Here is a 15,748-nt window from a genome sequence, read left to right as displayed (position 1 = left end):
ATGTTACTGTGGTCTGATGGAATACTATTTACCCAAATGAATTCCGGACCCTAATGCTGACTGATTTCTAATCATTCGCACAACAATAATAATAAAATACTGTTCACAATCTCTCTACTGGCTAATGAGAAGGATGTTATTATGCAGTCTCTACTGTCTGCATCCAGAAATAATCAGTGTAAAAATTACTGGAAATTTAACTGAAAATGGTTATCCAATGAAGAGTTCCAATCTGCTACTCTACATTTAATTAAGTTCATATTAAGTGTTTTTTCCCCCACCAACTATGTTCTTGTTGCAAGTTGGGAACAGTTTAAATACCTTTCACTGTAAAATTAAAAAATTTATCCTAACAAATTTGTGGGTGTGTATGTGGGTGGGAATTGGAGATAGAGGGGAGGGAATAATTCATTCCCCCTATAGATAAGTGAGAATAATCAGCCAAAACACCAAGTGGTGGAAGAGTTAGTACCACCATACTGAATACTAAGGTGGGTGAAATGATAAAGCTAATTAGAAAGCATCTAAAAACAATAGTAAAGAAATTTAAATCTATAGAATCAGCATGGAAGCTGCTTACATAAACCATATCAGGGTCACTGAAAGTATGCATAGCTCACTGTGCAGCCAGGAGAGCTTTCTAATAAGACATTACAAGAGGGTGAGGATAGTTTCCAGTTTTGAAGGTCCCATCTGCATAATGAAGCATGAAAGCATAGCCCCTCAGTCGGTAGCGGCACAAACATAACTTCCTATGGATGAAAAATAGGCAGTGACCTCTTGTGAAGGACAGACTTAGCCCAACATGGAACTGTCAAAGTAGAGAATAGCATTAATAGCCCTGCTGACAACAGGGAGGAATTTGGAGTAGAACTTACGATCAACTTAACACTCATGATCTCTTAAATTGGATGATTTTTTACCAGCAATGCTGTAGCCTGGAAACTATGAGAGCGACTGCTATCGTGAGGGTTAAGCACTTAGGGTCGTAACAATACATGGGATTTCTGAGAGTTTTGAAGTGTTGGTCAGCAGTGTGCTCTGTGCACTTCTCTTTATCCTAGATATGGAGTTAATTAGCAGGAGAAACAACCCTGTGCAGAGACAGAGAAAACAACTATGTGCTGAAGATATGGTCCTTTAGTCAGACCGCAAATAAGGTATCAGAAATGTGAATGTGTTTGAAGATCGTGGTTTGAAGGCAAACACAAAGAAAACTGAAGTATGCAAGTAGGGAAGACAGAAGAAGAGCTGTTAGAAGTTCCAGGAAAGAAGCTGACTCAGAAGAAAGAATTAATGTACATGGGAAGTAGACTTAGTGCCATCAGAGATAACCAAAGAACTGTGCCTAAGTGGCAGTGAAAAGGGTGGCAGGAGTTCTGTTGGACTGGCAATTAAGTAACAAACAAAGGAACAGTGTCTTACAGAGATGGAAAAAAACATATGTATAGTAGAAAATAATATATGGAGGAGAATGGCAGGCAAGTGGAGGTAGATCATCAGGTTGGATTGTTATGATCTGCTTCAACTGCCTTCTTTCTATGCCCCACAAAATTCTTTTTTACTGCTGTTTTGGATCAGAAGGATTAAAAGCAAAATTGGAAGCAGACTTATGTTAATGCAAAATTTTCAGAAGAATGAGGCAAACTAGGTAACCAAAGAAAAAATGTCATTACTTCACACAGTGTTTGTTTCCAAGTATAGCATTTCCTCAGTAAAATCAGATGGCTTTATTGTATGTATTAAAATACATGGAGGAAGCTGTCTCCAACTAGCATTCTTTCACTATTAGTAAGGATTAATTGTTAGCTCCTCTGGGCAGGGGCTTTGTCTTCATATGTACAGTGTCTATTACAATAGGGTCCAATACTAGTTGGTGACTTTTTGAACTGTGGCTATATAAATATTAAATAATACTAATTAGATTGTTTACAATAATGGGTTATTTGCTGAGATTCTCATTAGAGTAATTTGCCAATGGAGATTTACCTCGGAAAGAACATCATAGTGAAATACAATACATTATGCATTAATTTTCTGCAAAATTGCTATCAACACATAGAGCCAGATCTCCAACTGGTACAAATCTGTGTGGCAACTCTGAATGGACAGATGCTGATTTTCACCTATTGAGAATTTGATCCCATAGTATTTTCTTCCACTAGTAAGCTATAGCAAAAGGGAGTTTTGTTGTGGTGATGGTCTCCCAACCACCACTCTTTTTCCCCCTAAGAAAATATAAGCCCTCAAAGAAAAATCCAGAATCAGGATTCCAAAACTGAAACTCAAAACATAAAGACAGGTTTCAGAGTAGCAGCAGTGTTAGTCTGTATTCGCAAAAAGAAAAGAAGGACTTGTGGCACCTTAGAGACTAACAAATTTATTTGAGCATAAGCTTTTGTGAGCTACAGCTCACTTCATCGGATGCATTCCGTGGAAAGTACAGTGGGGAGATTTATATACACAGAGAACATGAAACAATGGGTATTACCATAAACACTGTAACCAGTGTGATCACTTAAGGTGAGTTTTTAACCAGCAGGAGAGCGGGGGGTAGGGGGGAACCTTTTGCAGTGATAATCAAGGTGGGCCATTTCCAGCAGTTGACAAGAACATCTGAGGAACAGTGGTGGGGGGAGGGATAAACATGGGGAAATAGTTTTACTTTGCGTAATGACCCATTCACTCCCAGTCTCTATTCAAACCTAAGTTAATTGTATCCAGTTTGCAAATTAATTCCAATTCAGCAGTCTCTCGTTGGAGTCTGTTTTTGAAGTTTTTTTTGTTGAAGTATTGCCACTTTTATTCTGTAATCAAGTGACCAGAGAGATTGAAGTGTTTTCCAACTGAAACACGATGTCATTAGCTCAATGCTCTTCTCTACTATTTAAATAATAAGGACTTTCTTTTGCAAGATACTCTGTCTCATCAAAGCACTTAAGCATGTCTTTAACTTGAAGCATCTGAATATTCTCATTTACGTACATAGATATACATACGTATAAAGAAATAAATATTCCTGTAGAAAAATGTACACAGTTTATAGAAGTCTATTTTGTATTGTACTTTTAAAAATCAAGGTAATATGACATTTCTGATTAAAGGATTTTTATATAGTACAGATCCCATGACGATTATGGAAGAGGATGTACTCGCAGCCCTAAACTTTCTACAAGTGAAAAATGTTTCTAAAGTTAAAAATTAGTACAATTTAAATGCATGCTGAGGATTATAACCTTTAGATGATGCTATTTATACAAATATCAGCTCTTTCCAGAGAACAAATGACATGATACTGATAACCATAATTGCCATTAACACTAATGAGCAATGGTAACCTTGGAGCTACTGCAAGCAGATCACTGATTAGCTTCATGCAGCAATTTTGGCCGCTTCATGTTTCCTTTCTCATTTCTTTAGCACATTTGTGTAACTCCAGTTAGTATACATTACGGCTACTGGGAAAGAAATGGGTTTTTATGAACGGACTAGCTATAGCTTGCATCGTTAAACTAATCTGGCACACTGATCAGGTGGCTATCAAGCTATCTTGTAGGATTCCTTTTTCTTCTTTCCCCTCAAAAAAGATGCATTTGTTCAGCATATTGTAAAGCACTCAACCTTTCATGCATATCCACCCCCACCCCATTAAAAGAAACTGCTTCACATATTATAGTTTACAGATCAACAACCCTGGCTCTTTTGATCTCACCCTGGATTGCGTGGCTGGTATTTTATATATAACCCCCTCCCAAAGAGATATATATTTAACATGTTACTACCCTTAAAACCTATATGAATAATGCATCTGTCCTCAGGTTTAAAAGGTAATCAAGAAATAATGTCTTAAGATTTCTGTTTTATTGTATTGTTTAAGAATAGTGATGATACGTGTTAGCAGAGAACATAAAGACAGTTATGAGTCAACCCAGAGGAGAGCAGAGGACGATTCAGCCCAGAGGTACTTGATGTGTGTAAGTGTCACAGCACCTGATCCAGTTGCTGTTATCTTCAACAGGAATTGGATCAGGCCAATATTCAGCAAAAAGGAATCAGGTGCAATATTGCAGGTATTAACTAAAATGTGTTAACAGGTATTCAGTAATCAGAAGTTATCTAGTCACAGCTTACTGCCTTTCGTCAAACAAATTGGTTGTCTCAGAACAGTTCCTATTAAATAAATGACACCCACAAATCCACTCTCACAATGGGCATGAATTGACATTCTTGATGGCAATCTTAGCTGAGAGGCAAAGGACTGGCTGGGCTAACTCTCACCAATAAAGGTGGTCCTAGCAGCATGGGACTGAGGCACATTGGCCCATGCTATAGCTTCACTGTATCAAAGAACACCACTTCATTTTCCAGGTATTGTCAATGTGGCCATTTTCATGACAACTAAAAAAATGCAAGGACACGTAATGTTCTCCCAAATCCTGTTTCAAATGAATAATTGAAAACTCTGATATTTGCAGACCATTTAAGCAAAAAAATTATTTCTATCAGTCACCTCTTACCACAACCCATATCATCTCATTTGTCAAACATCTATAAAGATCAGTGACATAAGCCATAAGGCCTGGAGTCATTCACAAAATGTCAATGCCTTTCCTCAGGAAAAAGCAAAATAAGGTTTTAATTTAAAAAAATACCAAAGAACGGGGCTCGATTTCTGACCTCTACTTGCGCATCTGCAGTCCACATCACTAACCCCTGCACAATGCAGTTGTTCAGTTTTGGACCCATTTAGACTGTACCTTAGATTTTAGTTCCTCCGGTACTGCAGACCTAACAGGCAGTCCAGTTCCTCCATTGATTATAATCACTTACTAGTTGTGGTAATTCTTCCCAGGTGATGCCAGTTCATTCAGTACCCTCTGCCACTGTAACAGCTCTTCCTTGCCCTTCCTCACTTTCTTTCCTCCCCCAGCAATGCAGTTCAATGCTTGCTTAGCATGTCACCCATTTTCCATATGGTGTACATGTGTCAATCACCTGTGCCTTCTTTGATATTTTCGAAAATGTCTCACTGTATCAGTTCCCTTATTCCTGCATTTGTTTTGTCTTTTCATGAAATGTGCAGCGTCTTCCTCAGCTATCTGCAGGCAGTTTCCAATTACTTTTTGTTAGTCATCATCGTTGGCCAAGTCTATGCTCTATACAGTAGATGTTCAGTACAATCACATGGTGTGAAGACCTGTTTGACCAGATGATGTTCATCCTTCCAAAAGTGGCACTTACTTTTCCTAATCTCATACGAATCTCTTTATCACTGCCACCTTCAAACCTCATCATCCCTCCTTCCCCGCCCCAATAGCAGAACTTTTACCTGTTCAATTTCTTTTCCACCTTTGTATCTCTTGTCCAATTTCCTACTTTCATAATCTTGGTTTTCTCTGTATTTACTGTCCATCCAATTCTTGCTGCTTCCTGTCTTATCTCTTATGTAAAGGCAAGCATTCATTGCATGTCAGTGAGTAAAGCAATGTTATCAGCGAAGTCAAGATCACGCAACTTGTCTCCTCTAACCGATTTTAGATGATCCACCATGCCCTTTGTTGCCCACTTCAACACCCACTCGTGCAAAGAGAATTGGTGATAGTTAGCGATATTCCACAGGGTCTCTCTAAGGACACTACTGACACTTCTTAAAGTTAATAAAGTTGATTAAGATGGGATTCTGCCAAGCAGTAGCTTTTTTCAATGCTCTGTTGTAGAGTGAACATCTGTTCACAATATGATCTGCCTGGATGGAACCCAGCCTGTTCTTCTTGCACTATTCCATATGCTGCCTTCTTCATTCTATTCAGCATGATGGTAGCCAATATCTGCCCAGGACTGTTAGTAGTACAATACCTCTCCATTTTGTGCACTGATACCATCTTTGTGGCACTTGCTCTTTCACCCATATTTCATTAGAGTTTTGCTAGCTGCTCAATCAATCATTTTCGCCTTCTGCCTTTAGTACTTCTGCTTGAACTCCTTCAACCCCAGGAGCCTTCCCCAGTTTGAGGCCTTTGATGTCTGCATTAGTTTCATCAGGTGTTATTGGTTCCTCTTCTATTTCAACTTAGCACTGGCATTTCTCTTGAACCTGTGCATGATAGTCGGCCTTAGGCAGTTTAATATGGAATAGAAATAGTCTTTCCATCTGGCTTGTTCTTCATGCACTTTCAACATCTGTCCATGAGAATCCCTGAGCTCTGATGGTCTGGTTCTTCCTGAGAAGTCTCTCTATTCTTCCGAGTTGCCTGAAATCTTCCTAGTGCGCTGCTGCTTTTGCCTCTACAGCCTTCTCCTGAACTCAGGCATCTCAATCTTGCTTACTATCCACCTTCATTTCTTTGTCCTTTTCTCTGCATCTTATATCCATGTTGAAGAGTTCTTCCCATGTCTTGTACTGTTCCTTTTCTGCCTTCAGAGCTTTCTGCCCGTCAATCACTGCCCACATTCCAGATGTAATCTATGCCTCTTTTCTTCCACCTTCTTTGGTGGCCTACTAGTTCCTCTGCTGTCTTGACTACCGTCCTCTTCCAGTTTGATCATGTGTCTTCCAGACTTTCATCAGCCTGGTCCTGTAAAATACTGGAATGGTTGCAAAGTGATCTGCATTTCTTTGTCCCTGAACGTCTCTATTGCTATTATACTTTTTGTCCATCTTTGTGATTTTTTTTTATAGTTTAAATCTTCATGTGGCCACTAAAAGATAATGATCTGAACCAACATTTGGTCCTCTGCTGACTCTGATATCCCTCAGAGAAGATGCCCACCTTTTAGACATACACATAATCTAGTTAATGGTCACCTTGTCAGGTGAACTTCACGTGAACTTGTGAATAGTCTTGTGATAGATGAGACTACCTCCTAAAGCGGTTTGAAACAGACATTCAAGACCTATTTGCCATTGTCACTTTGAATGCCTTCTGCTGCACCCATGATTTATTCCCAGCCAGTAGACTTCTTACTGAGTTGTGCACTGAAATCACTTATGAACTTGATGTCATGTTTTGGCACATCAGCCAGTACTTGCGGCTTCTGCTTGTAGAATGTATCCTTTTCACTGTTGACAGATGAGTTTGTGGTGCATAAAGTTGGATTATTGTATGCTTGATGAGTCTTGTTTGCAGCCTGGCTGCTGTTCTTCAGTCAATTATCACAAGCCATCAGGGTCTTCATCCAGCATAAACTGCTTTCATCTGTTTTTCCTCCTCAGTACAAGACTGTAGCACCATCAGACACCATCTTGCCACTCTCTGCCCATTTCATCTCACTGACACCAAGTATGTTCAGATAGTAATTTCTCATGCATCTGTGCCAGCTTTCCTGTAATATACAAAGTATGCTATTCTTACTAAAGATTTGGTCATCAGGCTTTGATGTCTTGAGATCTCAGCTTCCTTTCAGCTTTCACTAAGATCTGTCATAGTTGGGTTTTGAATTCCATTTGCACTTACCATCCCCAATGTTTGGTTTAACTGTTGCTGTAGCAGTAAGATTTTACCTGAATGGGTTGTAAACACAACTGCAGAACCCTTCTTTTATCTTGCTTGAGACTGGCACCATTGCAAAACCCATTTGACTAAATCAAAATTTTCATTTGACCAAATAGGTGTATTGATTTTGCAACATTCCATTACCTATGCATGCAAGTGGTAGAATCTAGGAGCAGCATATACAGTTGTAAGTGATGGGAAACATTACATGGAGATGTGTATTTGCAAACCTGTGTATGCATAAATAGAGGTCAGGTTCAGGTCTCACTGAAAATTAAGGCCTAGCATTAGAATTTTCAATGAGGTTTAAGGATTTGAAGCCTCATTTTTAGTGAGAGATTAGTACCCAACTCCCTCTAAATTAATAAGGAAGTGTTTAGGGACAAGTCTTCCTTCTGTACATTTTGTTTTGGTATGTTTTCCCCACAGAATGCCACTCCCATGGAAATGTAGGGCCTAGGTTTCAGCAGAGGCCTCAATTTGTATTATTAGTGTCAATGTCTCCGGCAATAGAATCCATTTATTTTAGTCCTAGGTACTGAATCCCTTGCTTTGGAGACATGAGAGAGTCATCAGAACTTCCACACAAAAAATGTAGTCACCACAAAGACTGCCTTATACGTGAACTAATGAAAATATTAAGATCTATATTTATGGCAATAATATGTATTAGCCTAATAAGCATGCAATCAAAATTTTGATTGAGTGAAATGCTACAAAAGTGCTTTTAAGTACTTTATTTTCAGACTCTAGGATTCTCTTTTACAGCACCAGCCTACACACTGTCTCATCGTTGCAAAATAATTATCTTGGATCTAACTTGCTGATTAAATGAGCTACTAAAAAGTCTTGACACCAGACATACCTGCAGTCTGTTTCTTCATAATCACTTTGTTCTGCAGCACACTCCACTTGCTGATGCAAATAATAAAACGTGCCCTAGCTCTGATGGATGTGTTTTGTTTAGTATTCTAAGATAAGTTAATTCTATATCCAAAGGGAAATGCAGATGAGCAGACCTGGAAGAGATTAGGAAATGGGAGGAGGTCATAACAATCCAAAAGTTATAATACCCCCCTTTTTTAAAAAAACAAAATGCTATAAAATATTTTACAGTGAGAACCAGAATAGGAAGTGAATGCTGTAGGGAGCTACATATAAGCAGAAAGGGAAATTAGGTGTTTGAAGAAAGAATAAGAACAAGAAGCTGACATTTAAATGCCATAAAGACAAAGTAAGTATTCTTGTTGACTACAGTAGTTATGTTGAAGGGAAGGTGAAAGGAATGGGTATGTTCTATAACTATTTCTAAGTTAAAAGCAAACAGGAAGGTTTCAAGATGAGATCTGAAGAGAGGAATGATCCAGTGCCTTAAAGAGAAGGAGAGAGTTCCAGATAGGTGCACAATTGGAAGAACAACCCCAAAGAGGGGGAGAGTTGCAGGGGGCTGGACATATTGGAGAAATGGAATGACTGGATGAATCATTTATTTGAAATTTAATATCTAACGTCTCTGGAAGTGTGGTTCTACTCTGAAAAGTGACTATGGAAAGATTTTCTACCTCAACAGATCTACTACCTGGTGTGCATTCTGTGTCAGATCAGCTGACTTTAATGGAGGGGGAAAAAAAAGGTTTTACTACTTTTTTAGACAAGCAGCACTTGTTCAGGTTCCCTTTAAGGAGATGGGTCACACGTGAATCAGAAAAACATCTGGTTTCCTTTGTCTTAGTTGTGTTGGTTCTAAATTGGTGCTAGCATGAGTAAAAATGTATTTTTGTCCTGAAGGCTCAATTGTACTACTTTGACACAGGCTAGAAAGGAGAGAGAGATAGAACTGCTCTTTAGGGATTTTGTTCGGGAATTCTGACAGCACACAGAAGCAGCACATAATCCCCGTTTGTGGACCAATGAAGAGAGGGCAATGGCCATCTCTCCTCCCCACCCAAATCTCCCCTTTATGCTGCACATTGCTGCCCCTGTGCTGTTAATGAAAGCCACATAAAGTGAACTCTTGCACCTTTTTTTTGTGCAGGCCAGGCAGAATCTGGCTCTAGTTAAGTATCTGTGACTTAGAATACATATAAGGAGCAAGTCTACTGATTAAGAGGTTGCTATTTTTACACATTCATTCTTCAGAATAAACCTGTAATTTAACTAGTTCTGTTTCGGTTTCTGATTTCTCTTATGCTATGTCTACACTACGAAATTAGACTGCATTTATAGAAGTCAGTTTTGTAGAAAGCGTTTTTATAAAGTCCATTGTGTGTGTCCCCACACAAATGCTCTAAGTACATTTAGTTGGCATTTAGTCGGCGGAGTGTATCCACAGGAATGAGGCAACAGTCTACTTCTGGAGCGTTGCACTGTGGGTAGCTATCCCACAGTTCCCGCAGTCTTTGCCACCCATTTGAATTCTGGATAGAAATCCCAATGCTTGATTGGGCAAAAACATTGTCACGGGTGGTTCTGGGTACATATCATCAAGCCTCCCCTTCCCTCCCTCTGTGAAAGCAACGACAGACAATCGTTTCACGCCTTTTTCCTGGGTTACCTGTTCAGATGCCATACCACAGCAAGCATGGAGCCCGCTCAGCTCAATGTCACCGTACGTCTCCTGGCAGACGCGGTGCTAGCAGACACGGTACTGCATTGCTATACAGCAGCAGCTCGTGGTCTTTTGGCAGCAGGCAGTGCAGTATGACTGGTAGCCATTGTCACCGTACTCCAGGGTGCTCTTAGGTCTTTTAGCCGACCTCAGTGAGGGGCGCCTGGTCAAACATGGGAGTGACTCAGCCAGGTCATTTCCCTTTTAAGTTTAGTCTCATGGAGATTCAGTCCTGCCAGCAGTCCTACTGCACCGTCTTCTGCCGAGCACCCAGGAGATGATGATGGCCAGCAGTCGTACTGCACCATCGGCTGCCAGCAAGATGTATAAAAATAGATGAAATGGATCAAAACAAGAAATAGACCAGATTTGTTTTGTATTAATTTTCTCCTCCCTCCCTCTGTGAAATCAAGGGCCTGCTAAACCCAGGGTTTTCAGTTCTATCCTTGAGGGGGCCATTCAGTTTCTCCTTGATGCAAAGCCACCCCCTTTGTTGATTTTAATTCCCTTTAAGTCAACCCTGTAAGCCATGTTGTCAATTGCTCCTCCCTCCATCAGAGCAATGGCAGACAATCGTTTCGCACCTTTTTTCAGTGCAGACGCCATAGCACTGGGAACATGGAGCCCACTTAGATCACTGCAGCAATTATGAGCACTATAAACACTGCACACATTATCCAGCTGGATATGCAGAACCATAACCTGCAAGAAAAGCGAAACCAGGTGAGGAGGAGGTGACTGCAGCGCAGTGACGAGAGTGATGAGGACATGGACAGACTTCTCACAAAGTACAGGACCCTGCAATGTGCACATCATGGTGTCACTTGAGCAGGTTCATGGCGTGGAACGCCGATTCTGGGCCCGGGAAACAAGCACAGACTGGTGGGACCGCATAGTGTTGCGGGTCTGGGATGATTCCCAGTGGCTGCAAACCTTTCACATGCGTAAGGGCACTTTCATGGAACTTTGTGACTTGCTTTCCCCTGCCCTGAAGCACGAGAATACCAAGATGAGAGCAGCCCTCACAGTTGAGAAAGAGTGACGATAGGCCTGTGGAACCTTGCAACGCCAGACGGCTACCAGTCAGTCAGGAATCAATTTGGAGTGGGCAAATCTACTGTGGGGGCTGCTGTGATGCAAGTAGCCAACGCTATCACTGAGCTGCTGATATCAAGGGTAGTGACTCTGGGAAATGTGCAGGTCATAGTGGATGGTTTTGCTGCAATGGGATTCCCTCACTGTGGTGGGGCGACAGATGGAACCCATATCCCTTTCTTGACACCAGAGCACCAAGGCAGCAAGTATATAAACCGAAAGGGGTACTTTTCAATGGTGCTGCAAGCACCGGTGTATCACAAAGGACGTTTCACCAACATCAACGTGGGATGGCCAGGAAAGGTACATGACGCTCACATCTTCAGGAACTCTGGTCTGTTTCAAAAGCTGCAGGAAGGGACTTTCTTCCCAGACCAGAAAACAACAGTTGGGAATGTTGAAATGCCTATAGTTATCCTTGGGGACCCAGCCTACCCCTTAATGCCATGGCTCATGAATGTGTACACAGGCACCCTGGACAGGAGCTGTTCAACGATAGGCTGAGCAAGTGCAGAATGGTAGTAGAATGTGCCTTAGGATGTTTAAAAGCCCGCTGGCGCTGTTTGCTGACTGGGTTAGACCTCAGCGCAACCAACATTCCCATTGTTATTGATGCTTGCTGTGTACTCCATAATATCCATGAGAGTAAGGGGGAAGACATTTATGGTAGGGTGGGAGGTTGAGGCAAATCATCTTGAGGCCAATTTTGAAGAGCCAGATACCAGGGCAATTAGAAGAACACAGCTAGGCGTGCTGCGTATCAGAGAGGCTTTGAAAACCAGTTCCATCACTGGCTAAGCTATAGTGTGACAGCTGTGTGTGTGTTTCTCCTTGATGCAAAACCGCCCCCTTTGTTGAATTTACTTCCCTGTAAGCCAATCCTCCTCCCCACTTTGACCAGAACTGGCAAAGGAAAAAGTCCCTATTGTTTTGAATCCATGCATTTTTTTTTAAAATAGAGAGAGAGAGATCACTGACAAGGTAGCCCGGGGGGGTGGGGGAGGAGGAAAGGACAAGGCCACATGGTTTATTGTAGCCACACTACAAATCAAAGCTGTTTGAATGACAGCCTTCTGTTGTTTGGACCATCCTGTGAAGTGGAGTGGCTGGGTGCCTGGAGCCTCCTCCCCTGTGTTCTTGGGCGTCTGGGTGAGGAGGATATGGAACTTGGCGAGGAGGGCAGATGGTTATACAATGGATGCAGCCACGGTCTGCGCTTTTGTTGCCTTTCCTGCAGCTCCACCAGATGCCTAATCATGTCCTTTTACTCCCCCATTAGCCTCAGCATCTGCTCCTGCGTGTTCTGATCACACTCACTGTATGCTTTCCTGGCCTCTGCTACCAAATTCCTCCATGCATTCAGCTGTGCCCTATCAGTGCAGGAGGACTGCATGAGCTCAGAAAACATATCATGGCAAGTGCATTTTTTCCCACCTCCTAATCTGTGATAACCTCAGGGACGGAGTTGATACAGGGAGCATAGAAACATTTGCACATGCAGGGGGGATAAAAAAGGAAGAGTGAAATCTAAGAAGATACATTTCTGAGAACAAAAGGGAGACTGCTGTGAATTGCTTGATTCACTGTGAAAGAGACAGCACATGTGCTTTAGGTACAAAGTTGCATTTTGCCTTTTATATTGAGCGCCTGCCGATATGGTGACATCACACAAGGCTGGGCAACAGAATTTGGTTTCCAGGCATCCATGGTAAGCCAAAAGGTAGGATTGGCTTCTTCTGCCTTCATAACATGTGGGAATGGTTTCAAACTGCAGCGTCCTCCTTTCCCATAGCAAGCAATGCCAGTTGGGTTTGCCATTTAAAAGGAGGGGTTGTGGTTTGGGATGGATGTGCAGCACACCCCTCCCCCCTCGGCCTGGCTATTCTCCGAGATGATCCCTTTTAGCCAAGCGCAAACAGCCCAGCATGAACGAGTTCTTTCACTGTTCCATTACAAAAATTCCCCTATTTCAACCAGGAGACCAAGAATGATGTCACTCTTCTGAGGCTGACACAGAAAAATAAAGACTGAATGTTGCATGAATGCAACCAAAATCCAGGACCATTCACTGCCATGCTTTGTGCTGCAATGATTCCAGACTACTTGCTACTGGCTTGGCATGGTAAAGTGTCCTACCGTGAATGACGAAATAAGGCAACCCTCCCCAGAAACCTTCTGCAAAGGCTTGCAGAGTACCTCCAGGAGAACTTCATGGAGATATCCCTGGAGGATTCCCACTCCACCCCAAACACGTTAACAGACTTTTTCAGTAGCTGTACAGGCCATGAATGCATCCCAATTCTTCAGGGCAAATCAAACATCAATCACAATTGCTTCTAACCCCTCTAATGTAGTTACAAATGTGCACTCACCAGAGCTGCCTTCTCCGCGTTCAGAGTCCGGGAACCCACCTTGGGAGGGTATTGGCTCCAGGGTGATGAAAAGGTCCTGGGTGCCAGGGAGAACGGATTCTCCACTTGCCTGCTGTGCATTCTCTTCCTCCTCGTCCTCATCCACAAAATCCTCCTCCGTGTTGCATGAGACTCCCCCCTTGCAGGATAGCGGTGGGGTACTGGTAGGTCCCCCCCTAGAATGGCACGCAGCTAATCACAGAAGCGGCATGTATGGGGCTCTGACCCGGAGTGATTGTTTGCTTCCTTGTCTTTTAGTAGGCTTGCCTGAGCTCCTTAACTTTCATGCGGCACTGCTGTGTGTCCCTGATGTAGCCTCTCTCCACCATGCCCTGTGCAATTTTGGCATATATATTAGCAATTCTTCTTTTTGATCAAAGTTCTGCCTGCACAGATTCTTCTCCCCATACAGCACTCAGATCCAGCGTCTCCCGTTCACTCCATGCCGGAGCTCGTTTGCGATTCTGGGACTGCATGGTCACCTGTGCTGCTGAGTTTGCCATGCTGACCAAACAAAAAAATGAAATTCAAAAGTTCCTGGGGCTTTTCCTGTGTATCTGGTTAGTGCATTGGAGTTGAAAGTGCTGCCCAGAGTGGTCACACTGGAGCACTCTGGGATAGTTCCAGAAGGCCAATACCATCGACTTGCACAATGCTGCGTATTGCCCTGCCCCCAAAAAGTCGATTTTTAACGCTATTCCCCTCTTCAGGGAGGAGTACAGCAATCAATTTTACGAGCCCTTTAAGTCGATGGAACAGGGTTGGTTGTGTAGCTGCATTGCTTATAAAATCGACCTAAGCTAGCTAAATTCAACCTAACCTCATAGGGTAGACCAGCCCAGTGATCTGACCCAGACACCAGGGCGGTTAGAAGAGTACAGGAGGGTGTGGGGCGCATAAGAGAAGCTTTGAAAATGAGTTTCAGGAATGGCCAGGCTATAGTGTGAGAGTTCTGTTTGTTTCTCCTTGATGGAATGCCCTCTCCTCTGGGTTCACTCTACTGTCCTGTAAGCTAAGCACCCTCCCCTCTCCCCTTCGATCACCGCTTGCAGAGGCAATAAAGTCATTGTTGCTTCACATTCATGCATTCTTTATTTATTCATCACACAAATAGGGGGATAACTGCCAAAGAAGCACCGGGCGGGGTGGTGGAGGAGAGAAGGACAAGGCCACAGCACTTTAAAGTTTTAAAACTTATTGAATGCCAACCTTCTGTTGCTTGGGCAATCCTCTGGGGTGGAGTGGTTGGATGGCCGGAGGGCCCCCCCGCATTCTTGGGCGTCTGGGTAAGGAGGCTATGGAACTTGGGGAGGAGGGCGGTTGGTTACACAGGGGCTGTAGTGGTGGTCTGTGTTCCTGCTGCCTTTCCTGCAGCTCAACCATACGCTGGAGCAAATGAGTTTGATCTTCCAGCAGCCTGAGCACTGACTCCTGCCTTCTTTCAGCAAGCTGGCACCACCTACCATATTCAGCCCGCCATCTCTCCTCGTGATCATATTGTGTTTTCCTGCACTCTGAGATTGTCTGCCTCCAAGTATTTTGATGTGCTCTGTCAGCCGGGGGAGGGGGGACGACGATGACGACAGCATGAGGTCAGAGAACATTTCATCACAAGTGCGTTTTTTTTGCCTTCTAATCTTCGCTAGCCTCTGGGAAGGAGAAACATATGCAGCTGGCGGAAGAAAAAAAAAGGGAGAGTGGTAGTTAAAAAGACACATTTTATAGAACAATCGGTACACTCTTTCACGGTAAACCTTGCTGTTAACATTACATAGCACATGTGCTTTCATTACAAGGTCACATTTTGCCTCTTAATGAGGGTATGCCCGTTTGGTGTGAGAGATCACTCACGCAGGGTGGGCAGCAGAACTCGGCTTGCAGGAAGTCATGGTAAGCCACAGTCTTTTGGCTTCTTTAATCTACATAACATGTGGGAATGGTTTCAAACAGCAGCGCCCTCATTTCCGATACGAAGTAGCTGTTGGGTTGGCCATTAAAAATGGGTTGTCAATTTAAAAGGAGGAACTGTAGTTTCCAGGTTCACGTGGAGCAGAAACCCAACTAACCCCCCTACACACACACACACACACAGTTCTGTGGGATGATGGCTTCACCCCTCACCCCACCGCGTGACTAACAGC

Source organism: Dermochelys coriacea, chromosome 7, assembly GCF_009764565.3.
Source record: "Dermochelys coriacea isolate rDerCor1 chromosome 7, rDerCor1.pri.v4, whole genome shotgun sequence".
Lineage (NCBI taxonomy): Eukaryota > Metazoa > Chordata > Testudines > Dermochelyidae > Dermochelys > Dermochelys coriacea.
This window is presented reverse-complemented; position numbering follows the sequence as displayed.